Here is an 18,802-nt window from a genome sequence, read left to right as displayed (position 1 = left end):
AACCCTGAACTTTGACCTAGACCTTGAACCGAGTCCTTGACCTTTGACCTTGACCTTTGACCTTGAACCTTGACCTTTAACTTTGACCTTGACCTTAAAATTTGACCTTGACCTTGAAATTTGACCCTGACATTGAAATTCCACCCTGACCTTTAGCCTTGCGACCATCGATGTTGCCAACCTGATGACGTCATCTAATTCGTATGCTAATCCATATGCTAACCTAAGCTAACCTAACCTAATCCATATGCTAAACTATGCTAACCTAACCTAACCTAACCTAATCCATATGATAAACTATGCTAACCTAACCTAATCCATATGCTAATCTATGCTAACCTAACCAAACCTAACCTAACCTAATCCATATACTAATCATTGCTAACCTAACCTAACCTAACCTAATCCATATGCTAAACTATGCTAACCTAACCTAACCTAACCCAACCTAACCTAACCTAATCCATATGCTAATCTATGCTAACCTAACCTAACCTAAGCTAACCTAACCTAATCCATATGCTAATCTATGATAACCTAACCTAACCTAACCTAATCCATATGCTAATCTATGCTAACCTAACCTAACCTAACCTAACCTAATCCATATGCTAATCTATGCTAATCTAACCTAACCTAACCTAACCTAATCCATATGCTAATCTATGCTAACCTAACCAAACCTAATCCATATGCTAATCTATGCTAACCTAACCTAACCTAACCTAAACTAGCCTAATCCATATGCTAATCTATGCTAACCTAACCTTACCTAACCTAACCTAACCTAACCTAACCTAATCCATATGCTAATCTATGCTAACCTAACCTAACCTAACCTAACCTAACCTAATCCATATGCTAATCTATGCTAACCTAACCTAACCTAACCTAACCTAATCCATTTGCTAACCTATGCTAACCTAACCTAACCTAACCTAACCCATGCCAATCTATGCTAATCCATGCCAATCTATGCTAATCAGTATGCCAATCTATGCTAATCTGTATGCCAATCTATGCTAATTCGTATGCCAATCTATACTAATCTGTATGCCAATCAATGCTAATCCATATGCTAATCTGTGCTAATCCATATGTTAATCCATGCTAATCCATCCGCCATTTTGTATTTCTAGAAATTTCCACCAACTTCGAATCGTGATATCACCGTTGCACTTTTCGTCACGGCCGCCATCTTGGATTAGAATTTTTTTCGAACTTCAACTTTTCGAAATTTGATGTAAACATCAGCCGCCATCTTGTTTCGTCTGCCGGTGGCCACCATCTTGTTTTCGTCTGCTGGTGGCCGCCATCTTGTTTTCGTCTGCTGGAGGCAGCCATCTTGGTTCTCAAGTTGGCTGCTAGATGTCGCTAGTATCGCGCACCAAATTCAAAAAAATTGTTGTCAGAGGCGCCGCCATCTTGGTTCTCAAGTTGGCTGGTAGATGGCACCACCGTCGCCATATTTTAGTTCATATAATCGATACCAGATGACGCCACCATCGCCATCTTTAGTTCCTAGTGTTGCTTCCAGAGTGTGCCACCGCCGCCATTTTTAATTCTTAAAGTTACCGCCGGAGTGCACCACCGACACCATCTTTAATTCTTAAAGTTACTGCCGGATGGCGCCAAGTGTTATGTAGTCAGTCGAGACAAGTCGGGAACGAGTCGAGACAAGTCTAGACAGTCGAGACAAGTCGAGATAAGTTTGGAACATGAAGCCATATTCTAAACTATGTTTATTATATATATGTATGCCTTTATATGTTTAGGTTTGATGATAGAGTAATGCAAGGGAATGGCTTTTCATTTATATTTGCGACAAACAAACCATCCATCCGATTACATTATTCCAAGTGACCATATTGGATGATGACATCACCGTTGCAGTTTCCGTTACGACCACCATCTTTAAATATATTATCAGAGTTTAATGAAAAAATTTTAAAATTTATAAAAAAACAAACTTTTACGACACGGAGCTCGGAGTCCTCGGTTCGAACCTGGTGAGGGCAAAAAAAAAAAATGGCGACCGATCCTTCCCTCGTGGTGGCTGCAGGCAGACTGACTCCCACCACTTTTTTTTTCAAAGTATATATAACGTCATCTAGTATGACGCCATGTCCACCATCTTGTCTTCGATGCTGGAAGCCATCATCATTGTATCGTCAGCGAGAGTACGCTGACGCCATGTTAGTTTAGTTCTTATCTGCTAGAGTGCAGTAATCATTTATTACTGTGACACCAACCATCTTGAAATTTGACCGCCATCTTGAAAATCCGTAATTATTTAGCTAGGAATTCAGGAAACAGTTCAAAATTCATTAAATAAATCACTCATGAATTTACATATTGATTCGATCCGCTCCTGTCCTCGGTTCGATACCCGATCGATGTAAAAATGTTTAATTTTATGTAAAAAATAATAATTTCAATAAACCATGTTCAACATTCGTAAAGAGACTCTAAATCCTCTACGACCATCATCCTATCAGACATTAAGACCACCATATTGGAAATGCTTAATTTTAATGCTAGAGATCCGGGAAAAAGTTCAAAATTCATTAAATAATTGTGTAATCTATATACTGATTGATTAGATCGACTTAGGTCCTTGGTTCTATCCCTGACCGATACAAAACAACTTTAATATTTTAATAAAGTACCACTAAAGTGCCAGGTTTGAGAAAATAAAAAACACCACAAGTTCTTTTAAAAAAACTTTTATTACAAAAATTATACACTACCACAAGTACAAAAAACACACAGACAAATTACCAAAGTTTCGTGGATCTCTCGATTCAAACAGTCTTCTTACTATACGGACTATGTCCTTTACATTACTTTAAATGTCTATTCAGTTTATCAGCTCGACATATTGGTACACCACAATTTGCACACAAAGTCGAATTATCGACTTCATTAAAAGGACAGTGATATATTTCGTGTCGTTGTGCACTTCGAATATTTGCCAATGTTTTGTTACAAAATATACAGCTTGATTCCGATGAATGTACAGCCAGTCTATCACAATTCCTGAGGTGCCGTTTTAATCTTCCATATTGAACAAACTTGCTTAAACACCTGTTGCACTGATATTTAATGCGTTCAGAGTTATTACTACAATTGTGTATTACATAATCCCATAATTCCAAGTTTTTGATCTTCTCACAGTACAAGCAGTCGGGTGATGGAACACCGCTGGTTGCTCCTTCCTTCATCAATGCCACTGGAACTGTTGACAACCATTGTAACACTGCTGACATGTTAACTTCTGAAGCCGTTAGGTCTGCTCTGCGGAAGATGTTGCACGCGTCGAAATCTCCTGCTGTGCTGAGAGAGCATGTGTAGCTGTAGACGTCGTTGTCATCGTGCTCTGCACTGATGATGGTAGACCTTCGATCCAGGTTGGTGTAGATAGTGGTAATGATGCCATCGAGTTCTCAAGAATAGCTAGATACAGGTCTATTATGTTTTACAAGTCTAACTATCCGATCCGTTCATCACAGCAGCCAGAGACGGACTGAAGTCCTTATCACCAGGGTCTCACTTATATAGTCTCATCAGCCGGTACAACACACGAGTCAAAACAATAACCAGGTTCATTATACTCGCACTTTACTTTCTCGGAGCATTTTTTTATAATGAAGATGTAAGCTATCAAGACGTGAAATTAGTTTTTTGCACTTATTACACTGAAATTGTATTCTTTTAACATTATTAGAACAACTGCTTCTTTCATGTCTGCGAGCATTTGAGGTGATAGTAAATGATGCGTCACAGTATTTGCACTGACGCAATGTACGCTCTTTATTAGTTGAAGAATCCATTGCTGATGATGAAACTTCAGCTGATGGTGGAACAGCACATATCGAAGTCTCCTCCAGTGTTGTCAGAGGCGTTGGCAACGGGATCTGCTCCAACATCGTCCGCGCTGAGGTCATGGTTCCCGTAGTCGATGGTACATCCTCCATCGAGTTCGACGTTAAAGTCGGTAAAGATGCCATCGAAATCTCAAGAACAGCTAATTGACACGACTCATGCACCAGAAGAAACAAACTAGGCGATCCTTACACCGCCGACGTCAGTAACAAACTGAACATCCTGCTGTCTAGGACTCGCTTATATACATGCACCGTATGGAATAATACGCTAGTCAAATCAAGAACCATCAACAATAATACTAGAGTCAAAACAACATTAAAAATAGAAGGACCATCAACGAAAAGGCAGCACAATAAAAAAAAGCGGCACATTTGTAAACACCATCAACAAAAAGGAAGCACATTTTGGAAGCACAATCAAAAAAGGTAGCACATTATGGAAGCACAATCAAAAAAGAGAGCACATTTGGAAGCACCATCAACAAAAAGGAAGCACTTTTGGAAACACCATCAACAAAAAGGAAGCACATTTTGGAAGCACCATCAACGTAAAGACAGCACATTTTGGAAGCACAATCAATAAAGAGAGCACATTTGGAAGCACCATCAACAAAAAGGAAGCACATTTTGGAAGCACCATCAACATAAAGGCAGCACATTTTGGAAGCACAATCAATAAAGAGAGCACATTCGGAAGCACCATCAACAAAAAGGAAGCACATTTTGGAAGCACCATCAACATAAAGGCAGCACATTTTGGAAGCACAATCAATAAAGGAAGCACATTTTGGAAGCACCATCAACATAAAGGCAGCACATTTTGGAAGCACAATCAATAAAGGCAGAACATTTGGAAGCACCATCAACAAAAAGGAAGCAAATTTTGGAAACACAATCAAAAAAGGTAGCACATTTTGGAAGCACAATGAATAAAGAGAGCACATTTGGAAGCACCATCAACAAAAAGGAAGCACATTTTGGAAGCACCATCAACATAAAGGCAGCACATTTTGGAAGCACAATCAATAAAGGCAACACATTTGGAAGCACCATCAACATAAAGGCAGCACATTTTGGAAGCACAATCAATAAAGGCAGAACATTTGGAAGCACCATCAACAAAAAGGAAGCAAATTTTGGAAACACAATCAAAAAAGGTAGCACATTTTGGAAGCACAATGAATAAAGAGAGCACATTTGGAAGCACCATCAACAAAAAGGAAGCACATTTTGGAAGCACCATCAACATAAAGGCAGCACATTTTGGAAGCACAATCAATAAAGGCAACACATTTGGAAGCACCATCAACAAAAAGGAAGCACATTTTGGAAACACAATCAAAAAAGGCAGCACATTTTGGAAGCACAATCAATAAAGAGAGCACATTTGGAAGCACCATCAACAAAAAGGAAGCACATTTTGGAAGCACCATCAACATAAAGGCAGCACATTTTGGAAGCACAATCAATAAAGGCAACACATTTGGAAGCACCATCAACAAAAAGGAAGCACATTTTGGAAGCACCATGAAAAAGGCAGCACATTTTGGAAGCACAATCAATAAAGGCAGCACATTCGGAAGCACCATCAACAAAAAGGAAGCACATTTTGGAAGCACCTTCAAAAAGGCAGCACATTTTGGAAGCACCATCAAAAAGGCAGCACATTTTGGAAGCACAATCAAAAAAGGCAGCACATTTGGAAGCACCATCAACAAAAGAAGGAAGCACATTTTGGAAGCACCATCAGAAAGGCAACACATTTGGTAACACAAGTTACGAGAACTAAGTTTTAGTTAGAAATCAGAAGCAAAGAGTTCAAGCACAAGCGGGCTTGTGCTAGAACTCTCATGTTGCTTAAGCAAAGAGTTCACAAGCCCGCTTGTGCTAGAACTCTCATGTTGCTTAAGCAAAGAGTTTACAAGCCCGCTTGTGCTTGAACTCTTTGCTTAATCAGGATTAAATTTGACTTTTTAAAAAAAAAATTGGTAATTTATGATGTTTTTAAACGACATCATCCCTGATGGTTTTCTCTGAGTGCTTCTATTTTATTTTTATTAGGTGGAATTCAAAAAAATCATTATTCAGTCAAATAATAATATATACCCTGAGAAATCTGAGAAACACTAACTGGAAGAACAAACTACCTTCTCCTTGGAGTCTAGCGATGCCAACCCTCTATTGCGATCGTTAGTGAGAATCCTGCATCCCCGCATGAAAGAAAGAAATATTATTTACCTGCAAGCAATACGTGGTGTCATCTCTTGTTGAAAAGCAGAACTACTTACAACAAGTACCTTTGCATGAGATAACTTAACTCTCGCTTAAGAAATATTAAAAAAAAAAAATATATTTAAGTAATGGTTCCAATTGGAAAACTGTCTGTTTGTATCTAACATTGGTCACAGTAACTAATATGAATCTTGATTCGGTGTCTGTCGCTGTATCGAAAGGACACAGGTGTAAGTTTTGCAGCAAAGAATTTATCTTGAGAAAGAATGGAAGACAACACCAGAAGAATGACTGTGTTAAAAATTCACTACGCAATATGATAAGTTGCGTTCGATGTAACAAGTAGTTTACGCGGAGAGAGGGCTTAAAAAGACATGACAGAACTTGTAACATTAAGCCTGCGTACAAGCCAGAGTACAACGATGGATCTACTAGACTAAGGAATAGTGATCTGCATTACGACAATAATTTTCCTTGTCTTGAGAGAGATTATGTTCGTGGCTCTTCCGATCTCGACGAAGAACTTAAATTGAAGGATGATGATGTTTTATGGGAGAATGAAGACAATGGAAGAATCCTTAACGTGAAAAGTGAGAATACATTCCAGCCGAATTCAAGTAGATCTTTCTTACTTTGTAAAAATGATGGACTCCTAAAAAGGAAGCATGAAGACGATAATGGCACTTCGACATCATCGATATCGAATTCATATGGTAATCTGGGTGAAGAGGATGTCTTCTACAGTGATTGTTACAGTGACTCTGAGGCTGTTGACAAAAGCATTGACTGTGATGAAGCACCTAAAGCTGACAAGATCGAAGAACGTAACGGTGTCCTGAGACCGAAACGATGAAAACGGTGTGTTTTAATAAATAAATCTGATAACGCTTATTATGACCACTGGGACGATTGTGATATTAAAAGTATTTATAATAAACAAGCAAGTGAGATGTTGGTAGAAGAGATTGATTACACATCGTGGAAAGATCCAAACTTATTGGTTGACCGGCTAAGACTTCTACATGACTCGCTTTGTGCAGGAAACTATTCGTGCATAAAAGAAATATCCTTCATACTCGAATAACTGTGGAAAGCTGGCTACATGCAATAATGGCTTATTTTACTTCTATTTGTATATTCTTAAGAAATAAATTAAATATTAAAAGTAAAAATTTAATGTTTTTATTTCTTGCATTCTGATTTCTAACTAAGACTCAGTTCTCGTAACTTGTGTTACCAAATGTGTTGCCTTTTTGATGGTGCTTCCAAAATGTGCTTCCTTCTTTTGTTGATGGTGCTTCCAAATGTGCTGCCTTATTTGATTGTGCTTTCAAAATGTGCTGCCTTTTTGATGGTGCTTCCAAAATGTGCTGCCTTTTTGAAAGTGCTTCCAAAATGTGCTTCCTTTTTGTTGATGGTGCTTCCGAATGTGCTGCATTTATTGATTGTGCTTCCAAAATGTGCTGCCTTTTTAATGGTGCTTCCAAACTGTGCTTCCTTTTTGTTGATGGTGCTTCCAAATGTGTTGCCTTTATTGATTGTGCTTCCAAAATGCGCTGCCTTTATGTTGATGGTGCTTCCAAAATGTGCTTCCTTTTTGTTGATGGTGCTTCCAAATGTGCTCTCTTTATTGATTGTGCTTCCAAAATGTGCTGCCTTTTTTGATTTTGTTTCCAAAATGTGCTTCCTTTTTGTTGATGGTGCTTCCAAATGTTCTGCCTTTATTGATTGTGCTTCCAAAATGTGCTGCCTTTATGTTGATGGTGCTTCCAAAATGTGCTTCCTTTATTGATTGTGCTTCCAAAATGTGCTGCCTTTATGTTGATGGTGCTTCCAAAATGTGCTTCCTTTTTGTTGATGGTGCTTCCGAATGTGCTCTCTTTATTGATTGTGCTTCCAAAATGTGCTGCCTTTATGTTGATGGTGCTTCCAAAATGTGCTTCCTTTTTGTTGATGGTGCTTCCAAATGTGCTCTCTTTATTGATTGTGCTTCCAAAATGTGCTGTCTTTACGTTGATGGTGCTTCCAAAATGTGCTTCCTTTTTGTTGATGGTGTTTCCAAAAGTGCTTCCTTTTTGTTGATGGTGCTTCCAAATGTGCTCTCTTTTTTGATTGTGCTTCCATAATGTGCTACCTTTTTTGATTGTGCTTCCAAAATGTGCTTCCTTTTTGTTGATGGTGCTTCCAAATTTTCTGCCTTTATTGATTGTGCTTCCAAAATGTGCTGCCTTTATGTTGATGGTGCTTCCAAAATGTGCTTCCTTTATTGATTGTGCTTCCAAAATGTGCTGCCTTTATGTTGATGGTGCTTCCAAAATGTGCTTCCTTTTTGTTGATGGTGCTTCCGAATGTGCTCTCTTTATTGATTGTGCTTCCAAAATGTGCTGCCTTTATGTTGATGGTGCTTCCAAAATGTGCTTCCTTTTTTTTGATGGTACTTCCAAATGTGCTCTCTTTATTGATTGTGCTTCCAAAATGTGCTGTCATTACGTTGATGGTGCTTCCAAAATGTGCTTCCTTTTTGTTGATGGTGTTTCCATAAGTGCTTCCTTTTTGTTGATGGTGCTTCCAAATGTGCTCTCTTTTTTGATTGTGCTTCCATAATGTGCTACCTTTTTTGATTGTGCTTCCAAAATGTGCTTCCTTTTTGTTGATGGTGTTTACAAATGTGCCGCTTTTTTTTTATTGTGCTGCCTTTTCGTTGATGGTCCTTCTATTTTTAATGTTGTTTTGACTCTAGTATTATTGTTGATGGTTCTTGATTTGACTAGCGTATTATTCCATACGGTGCATGTATATAAGCGAGTCCTAGACAGCAGTATGTTCAGTTTGTTACTGACGTCGGCGGTGTAAGGATCGCCTAGTTTGTTTCTTCTGGTGCATAAGTCGTGTCAATTAGCTGTTCTTGAGATTTCGATGGCATCTTTACCGACTTTAACGTCAAACTCGATGGAGGATGTACCATCGACTACGGGAACCATGACCTCAGCGCGGACGATGTTGGAGCAGATCCCGTTGCCAACGCCTCTGACAACACTGGAGGAGACTTCGATATGTGCTGTTCCACCATCAGCTGAAGTTTCATCATCAGCAATGGATTCTTCAACTAATGAAGCAGTGCAAATACTGTGACGCATCATTTACTATCACCTCAAATGCTCGCAGACATGAAAGAAGCAGTTGTTCTAATAATGTTAAAAGAATACAATTTCAGTGTAATAAGTGCAAAAAACTAATTTCACGTCTTGATAGCTTACATCTTCATTATAAAAAAATGCCCCGAGAAAGTAAAGTGCGAGTATAATGAACCTGGTTATTGTTTTGACTCGTGTGGTGTACCGGCTGATGAGACTATATAAGTGAGACCCTGGTGATAAGGACTTCAGTCCGTCTCTGGCTGCTGTGATGAACGGATCTGATAGTTAGACTTGTATAACATAATAGACCTGTATCTAGCTATTCTTGAGAACTCGATGGCATCATTACCACTATCTACACCAACCTGGATCGAAGGTCTACCATCATCAGTGCAGAGCACGATGACAACGACGTCTACAGCTACACATGCTCTCTCAGCACAGCAGGAGATTTCGACGCGTGCAACATCTTCCGCAGAGCAGACCTCAACGGCTTCAGAAGTTAACATGTCAGCAGTGTTACAATGGTTGTCAACAGTTCCAGTGGCATTGATGAAGGAAGGAGCAACCAGCGGTGTTCCATCACCCGACTGCACGTACTGTGAGAAGATCAAAAACTTGGAATTTTGGGATTATGTAATACACAATTGTAGTAATAACTCTGAACGCATTAAATATCAGTGCAACAGGTGTTTAAGCAAGTTTGTTCAATATGGAAGATTAAAACGGCACCTCAGGAATTGTGATAGACTGGCTGTACATTCATCGGAATCAAGCTGTATATTTTGTAACAAAATATTGGCAAATATTCGAAGTGCACAACGACACGAAATATATCACTGTCCTTTTAATGAAGTCGATAATTCGACTTTGTGTGCAAATTGTGGTGTACCAATATGTCGAGCTGATAAACTGAATAGACATTTAAAGTAATGTAAAGGACATAGTCCGTATAGTAAGAAGACTGTTTGAATCGAGAGATCCACGAAACTTTGGTAATTTGTCTGTGTGTTTTTTGTACTTGTGGTAGTGTATAATTTTTGTAATAAAAGTTTTTTTAAAAGAACTTGTGGTGTTTTTTATTTTCTCAAACCTGGCACTTTAGTGGTACTTTATTAAAATATTAAAGTTGTTTTGTATCGGTCAGGGATAGAACCAAGGACCTAAGTCGATCTAATCAATCAGTATATAGATTACACAATTATTTAATGAATTTTGAACTTTTTCCCGGATCTCTAGCATTAAAATTACGCATTTCCAATATGGTGGTCTTAATGTCTGATAGGATGATGGTCGTAGAGGATTTAGAGTCTCTTTACGAATGTTGAACATGGTTTATTGAAATTATTATTTTTTACATAAAATTAAACATTATTACATTGATCGGGTATCGAACCGAGGACAGGAGCGGATCGAATCAATATGTAAATTCATGAGTGATTTATTTAATGAATTTTGAACTGTTTCCTGAATTCCTAGCTAAATAATTACGGATTTTCAAGATGGCGGTCAAATTTCAAGATGGTTGGTGTCACAGTAATAAATGATTACTGCACTCTAGCAGATAAGAACTAAACTAACATGGCGTCAGCGTACTCTCGCTGACGATACAATGATGATGGCTTCCAGCATCGAAGACAAGATGGCGGACATGGCGTCATACTAGATGACGTTATATATACTTTGAAAAAAAAAAGTGGTGGGAGTCAGTCTGCCTGCAGCCACCACGAGGGAAGGATCGGTCGCCATTTTTTTTGCCCTCACCAGGTTCGAACCGAGGACTCCGAGCTCCGTGTCGTAAAAGTTTGTTTTTTTATAAATTTTAAAATTTTTTTCATTAAACTCTGATAATATATTTAAAGATGGCGGTCGTAACGGAAATTGCAACGGTGATGTCATCATCCAATATGGTCACTTGGAATAATGTAATCGGATGGATGGTTTGTTTGTCGCAAATATAAATGAAAAGCCATTCCCTTGCATTACTCTATCATCAAACCTAAACATATAAAGGCATACATATATATAATAAACATAGTTTAGAATATGGCTTCATGTTCCAAACTTATCTCGACTTGTCTCGACTGTCTAGACTTGTCTCGACTCGTTCCCGACTTGTCTCGACTGACTACATAACACTTGGCGCCATCCGGCAGTAACTTTAGGAATTAAAGATGGTGTCGGTGGTGCACTCCGGCGGTAACTTTAAGAATTAAAGATGGCGGCGGTGGCACACTCTGGTAGCAACACTAGGAACTAAAGATGGCGACGGTGGCGTCATCTGGTATCGATTATATGAACTAAAATATGACGACGGTGGTGCCATCTACCAGCCAACTTGAGAACCAAGATGGCGGCGCCTCTGACAACAATTTTTTGAATTTGGTGCGCGATACTAGCGACATCTAGCAGCCAACTTGAGAACCAAGATGGCTGCCTCCAGCAGACGAAAACAAGATGGCGGCCACCAGCAGACGAAAACAAGATGGTGGCCACTGGCAGACGAAACAAGATGGCGGCTGATGTTTACATCAAATTTCGAAAAGTTGAAGTTCGAAAAAAAATTCTAATCCAAGATGGCGGCCGTGACGAAAAGTGCAACGGTGACATCACGATTCGAAGTTGGTGGAAATTTCTAGAAATACAAAATGGCGGATGGATTAGCATGGATTAACATATGGATTAGCAAAGATTAGCATATGGATTAGCATTGATTGGCATACAGATTAGTATAGATTGGCATACGAATTAGCATAGATTGGCATACAGATTAGCATAGATTGGCATACTGATTAGCATAGATTGCATGGATTAGCATAGATTGGCATGGGTTAGGTTAGGTTAGGTTAGGTTAGCATAGGTTAGCATATGGATTAGGTTAGGTTAGGTTAGGTTAGGTTAGCATAGATTAGCATATTGATTAGGTTAGGTTAGGTTAGGTTAGGTTAGGTTAGCATAGATTAGCATATGGATTAGGTTAGGTTAGGTTAGGTTAGGTTAGGTAAGGTTAGCATAGATTAGCATATGGATTAGGCTAGGTTAGGTTAGGTTAGGTTAGCATAGATTAGCATATGGATTAGGTTAGGTTAGGTTAGGTTAGCATAGATTAGCATATGGATTAGGTTAGGTTAGGTTAGGTTAGGTTAGCATAGTTTAGCATATGGATTAGGTTAGGTTAGGTAAGGTTAGGTTAGTTTAGGTTAGCATAGAATAGCATATGGATTAGGTTAGGTTAGGTTAGGTTAGGTTAGCATAGATTAGCATATGGATTAGGTTAGGTTAGGTTAGGTTAGCATAGATTAGCATATGGATTAGGTTAGGTTAGGTTAGCATAGTTTAGCATATGGATTAGGTTAGGTTAGGTTAGCATAGATTGGCATATGGATTAGGTTAGGTTAGGTTAGGTTAGCATAGATTAGCATATGGATTAGGTTAGGTTAGGTTAAGTTAGGTTAGCATAGATTAGCATATGGATTAGGTTAGGTTAGGTTAGGTTAGCATAGATTAGCATATTGATTAGGTTAGGTTAGGTTAGGTTAGGTTAGCATAGTTTAGCATATGGATTAGGTTAGGTTAGGTTAGGTTAGGTTAGCATAGTTTAGCATATGGATTAGGTTAGGTTAGGTTAGGTTAGCATATGGATTAGCATACGAATTAGATGACGTCATCAGGTTGGCAACATCGATGGTCGCAAGGCTAAAGGTCAGGGTGGAATTTCAATGTCAGGGTCAAATTTCAAGGTCAAGGTCAAATTTTAAGGTTAAGGTCAAAGTTAAAGGTCAAGGTTAAAGGTCAAAGGTCAAGGTGTTTGGTCAAGGTCAAAGGTCAAGGTCAAAGGTCAAGGACTCGGTTCAAGGTCTAGGTCAAAGTTCATTGTTCAAGGTCAAAGTCAAAGGTCAAGGTCGGATCCTGGATCCTGCGCCTGTCCCAGAAACGGCTATATCCTACTACAGTAACATGACGTTTTTTCGTGCGTACATGGCTGATGAACGTAACGTGACACTTTTCCGTGCGTACATGGCTAATGACCGTATCGGGACACTTTTTCGTGAGTGCATGGCCGGCGGAAGTGACGTAATCCAACATGGCTGATGAAGCGAAGCCTTAAGGTAGCTGGATCGGATCCCCGGATCCCCCTCCGTCTTCCGGTGTCTCAGAACGAACCAAATACATCTACTATCCCGATAAAGTTTCCCCTATAGTAAATTTCCCTCCTCCTAAGAACGTACGAGGAGTTCAAAGATTTCTTGGCATGACGGGATATTACGCTCGTTTCATTCCCGATTCCGCTGCTGTTTGTAGCCCGCTGAATAAGCTGCGTAAAAAGAATGTTGTTTTCGAGTGGGGCGACGCTCAACGGAAACCATTGACAGCCTTAAGGCTTTGGTGTCTTCTCCCCCTGTCTTAGTTCTACCTGATTTTCAACGCTGGTTCGCACTCCAGGTAGGTGCGTCAAGCATCGCGGTAGGTGCCGTCCTTGGGCATATTGAAAACGATAGGTTACGCCCTATCGCCTATGCCAGTAGAACACTCACTGACGGGGAAAGATGTCTCGGTACATACGAGAAGGAAGCCTTAGCGTGTTTGTTTGGCGTCGAGAAGTTCGCGTCTTATCTTGATTGTCACGAATTTGATTTGTACACGGACAATCAGGCGCTCAGCTGGCTCTTTAACCATCCGACCCAGCTCGGTAAGCTCGGGCGCTGGGTGTTGCGGCTGTCTCGCTTTAAATTTAAATTACATCACATTAAGGGTAGTGACAATGTAGTGGCTGATGCGCTTTCGCGAATGTTTTCCCCGGATGAGTTTGACACTCGTGTTTCGTCTGCGGCTGAAACAAAGCCGATTTGTGCCGCCGTTTGTAAAGTTTTTCCCGAATCATTTTTCAGCATTCGTCAATGTCAGCAGGAGGATCCGTTGTGTATTCAAATCCGGAAGGATTTGAGTGCCGGTAAAGCCGTGCCTTACATTGAGGAACAGGGTGTAGTGTATTATACCGGGACATCCGGTAGGCAAAAGAAGGCTGTTGTCCCCGCCTCCCTTCGCCCTATGGTGTTGAAATACTTTCACGACTCTTTGTTGGGTGCGCACTTGGGCATCGACGAAACTTTTCGTCAAATTAACGCGCATTTAGCATGGCCTGAATTGCGGGCTGATGTTCAAAAACACATGCGATCTTGTCGAGATTGTCAAGTCTCGAAGCCCCCGCAGTGTGCCAAAGTCGGCTTGTATTGTGCTGATGCTCCTGTTGCCCCCTGGCATGTGCTTCACATTGACATTTTTGGTCCCCTAACACGTTCAAAAAAAGGTAATAATTGTATTTTGGTCATTTAGGACATTTTTTCTAAATTTGTGTTACTCATTCCCTTAAAGAACATGAAAGCAGTAAGTATTTTCAGAGCCTTACGAGACCAGGTGTGGAAATTTTTTGGTGCGCCTGCCTTGATTACGTGTGATAACGCACGCTCTTTCCGTTCAGTACAGTTTAAAGACATGTGTTTTCAATGGGCCACTAAGCCCATTTACAGCAGTCCGTACTGTCCCCAGGGCAATCAATCAGAGCGCGTAAACAAAGTGCTTAAGGGTATTCTCATAGTTTTATACAGGGATGATCAGTCGCTATGGGATAGCGATTTGGATTTTATTAATGTGGGGCTTAATTCTGCAGTGCATTCCGCCACCAGATTCCCGCCTTCGATCCCATTCCTAGGTAGAGAGTTGACCCCCCCCCCCCCTCCTTAACCTGTGGGGACTGCCGCCACTGGAATCCACCTCTGATGACGAGTCACTGGAGGCTGTGCTCGATAGTGTGGCGTGTAAACTCACGGCCTGCAGTTGTTTTGGCGTGCGCATCTGGCTTTGTTTTTTTTTTGTTTTCAGCTTTTTTGGTTATCGTTTCCCCCTCCCCCCTTTCCTCGTCGAGGATGCCACGCCCACAAGAGGATCCGCACCGCGTGGACCTGAGGCTCCTCTGCCTGCCCGCACCGCCGTGGTCGCTGATGCCCGCCTGTTCACCGCTACGTCTACGAGGCCGCCCACCTCTTCTGCCGCCTGAGCCATCTGGAACACCACGTACACATGTCGCTGTGCGGCCATACGCAGCACGCCAGCACGCCAGCACGCCAGCACGCCAGCACGCCAGCACGCCAGCACGCCATATATATATATAATATATAATAATATTTAAATATATATATAATATATAATAATATTTAAATATATATCTTTTTTTCTACTCATTTGTGGCTGTATTGACTTCAGGACTTTATTTTTTCTTTTATACACGCATATGCTTTTTTTTTTTTCGATTTCTATTTGGATTTGTATTCCTAATGCCCGGGCTTTGTTTGTAATGGATGTGTAGTATTCCTAATAAGGATCTTTTCGTGCACTAAAACAAATGAAATGTATAGAAGAAAAATTAAAGTCCTGAAGTCAATACAACCACAAATGAGTAGAAAAAAGATATATATTTAAATATTATTATATATTATATATATATATGGCGTGCTGGCGTGATGGCGTGATGGCGTGATGGCGTGATGGCGTGATGGCGGGATGGCGTGATGGCGTGATGGCGTGATGGCGTGATGGCGTGCTGGCGTGATGGCGTGATGGCGTGATGGCGTGATGGCGTGATGGCGTGATGGCGTGATGGCGTGATGGCGTGATGGCGTGATGGCGTGATGGCGTGATGGCGGGATGGCGTGATGGCGTGATGGCGTGATGGCGTGATGGCGTGATGGCGTGATGGCGTGATGGCGTGCTGGCGTGATGGCGTGCTGGCGTGATGGCGTGATGGCGTGATGGCGTGATGGCGTGATGGCGTGATGGCGTGATGGCGTGATGGCGTGATGGCGTGATGGCGTGATGGCGTGATGGCGTGATGGCGTGATGGCGTGATGGCGTGATGGCTTGATGGCGTGATGGCGTGATGGCGTGATGGCGTGATGGCGTGATGGCGTGCTGGCGTGATGGCGTGATGGCGTGATGGCGTGATGGCGTGATGGCGTGATGGCGTGATGGCGTGATGGCGTGATGGCGTGATGGCGTGCAAACCTCGTCCCGCTCGTCTGGAGCCGTGACACAGGCCGTGAACGAGTCGCAAAATAAGTCCTCGCCCCTGTGAGCATGCAACACGCTCGACAGGGGTGCGAGGTGAAGAGCCGAGTCAGCCAGGCGCCCGTCTGCCCGCTAGGTTAGGGACGCCTGACGCATGCTGTGCCTGGAGGCGCATGTGCTGTCGACTCTCGAACTCTGGTGCTCGAATCAATTGAACGTGAACTTTCCTGGGACGTCCCGCTAAATTCAAGAATCATCTTCAGCGCTGAAGAGACCAATGTAATGACTGTGAAGAAACCAATGTAATTGGACATTGGACTTTGTATATTCAAGATATTCATATATTCATATATTCAAAATCTCTGGCCTATATAAATGGCGTATTTAATCACGTGTATGTTTTTGGATTGTATGTGTACGTGTTTGAAAGTTATTAGAAATTTTTTGGACTGGCGGTCAGACCTCTTCGTGGACACTTCAAGTTTTTTTTGGCAACCTATAACTATTGACACTGACTTTGTTTCTCACGAGGGCGGCGAGCACGGTGGTTCCAGGGCAGGGGAGGTGAAGCGTCAGGATCGCCGCTTCTTTCAAACTCCGCGCGTCTGCGCGGGCGGCGGCTCGTCGTCCCCTGCTTCCTTCCCCCTCCTAGTGTATGCCTGTTTGCTTCTCCCCTCTCCTCCTTCCTTCCCCCTCCTAGTGTATGCCTGTTTGCTTCTCCCCTCTCCTCCTTCCTTCCCCCTCCTAGTGTATGCCTGCTTGCTTCTCCCCTCTCCTCCTTCCTTCCCCCTCCTAGTGTATGCCTGTTTGCTTCTCCCCTCTCCTCCTTCCTTCCCCCTCCTAGTGTATGCCTGTTTGCTTCTCCCCTCTCCTCCTTCCTTCCCCCTCCTAGTGTATGCCTGTTTGCTTCTCCCCTCTCCTCCTTCCTTCCCCCTCCTAGTGTATGCCTGTTTGCTTCTCCCCTCTCCTCCTTCCTTCCCCCTCCTAGTGTATGCCTGTTTGCTTCTCCCCTCTTCTCCTTCCTTCCCCCTCCTAGTGTATGCCTGTTTGCTTCTCCCCTCTCCTCCTTCCTTCCCCCTCCTAGTGTATGCCTGTTTGCTTCTCCCCTCTCCTCCTTCCTTCCCCCTCCTAGTGTATGCCTGTTTGCTTCTCCCCTCTCCTCCTTCCTTCCCCCTCCTAGTGTATGCCTGTTTGCTTCTCCCCTCTCCTCCTTCCTTCCCCCTCCTAGTGTATGCCTGTTTGCTTCTCCCCTCTCCTCCTTCCTTCCCCCTCCTAGTGTATGCCTGTTTGCTTCTCCCCTCTCCTCCTTCCTTCCCCCTCCTAGTGTATGCCTGTTTGCTTCTCCCCTCTCCTCCTTCCTTCCCCCTCCTAGTGTATGCCTGTTTGCTTCTCCCCTCTCCTCCTTCCTTCCCCCTCCTAGTGTATGCCTGTTTGCTTCTCCCCTCTCCTCCTTCCTTCCCCCTCCTAGTGTATGCCTGTTTGCTTCTCCCCTCTTCTCCTTCCTTCCCCCTCCTAGTGTATGCCTGTTTGCTTCTCCCCTCTCCTCCTTCCTTCCCCCTCCTAGTGTATGCCTGTTTGCTTCTCCCCTCTCCTCCTTCCTTCCCCCTCCTAGTGTATGCCTGTTTGCTTCTCCCCTCTCCTCCTTCCTTCCCCCTCCTAGTGTATGCCTGTTTGCTTTTCCCCTCTCCTCCTTCCTTCCCCCTCCTAGTGTATGCCTGTTTGCTTTTCCCCTCTCCTCCTTCCTTCCCCCTCCTAGTGTATGCCTGTTTGCTTCTCTCCTCTCCTCCTTCCTTCCCCCTCCTAGTGTATGCCTGTTTGCTTCTCCCCTCTCCTCCACCGTTCGGCGCATGCGCACTGCGCGGCACATATGTTATAAAAGCAGGCGTTTTCAATTTATTCGGTCTTGTTCTTCTAGTATCAACTAGCTTGCCTGACCTCGTTTAGACTCTTGTGAGAGCTCGAGTGGTTGTTAGCCAGCATGTAGTCAGTCAGACTAACTTTGTACGACGTGCGCGACCTCTGGGGAAAGAAAATTTAAGTTGGAGTGAGGCGGTGGCCCTTGCCATAATGTAAACGTTTCTTGAATTTTGTATGTTTTGTCTAAATTCCCTTTCGATCGCCACCTGGAAAATTACTTTTGGAAATCATGAAAATTAATTTATTTTAACTTCACTTGTTTGTAACTGTTCTCCCCTGAGTCGTCGACGTACGTAAAACGTAACGTAATTATTCATTTTAAGATAATGTAACTTACTTTTTGTAACGCACGTAATCCGCATAAGGCAGTGGGTTTTCCCTGCATTTTGACAATCTTGTAATTTGGCAGTTTCAATGCGTCTACCGCGCATGTTTTGTACCACGATGCGCCGGCGTAAAATCTCACCTTTTTTGTAGCTTTGATAATGGCTCGTTCTCTTTTGCTGGGTGTGTTAAGCACTTGGTTTATTTGTTACGTAAATGATTACCTTGTTATTTATTTTTGTT

Source organism: Bacillus rossius, chromosome 10, assembly GCF_032445375.1.
Source record: "Bacillus rossius redtenbacheri isolate Brsri chromosome 10, Brsri_v3, whole genome shotgun sequence".
NCBI classification, from domain to species: domain Eukaryota; kingdom Metazoa; phylum Arthropoda; class Insecta; order Phasmatodea; family Bacillidae; genus Bacillus; species Bacillus rossius.
Note: the sequence above shows the minus strand (reverse complement) of the source record.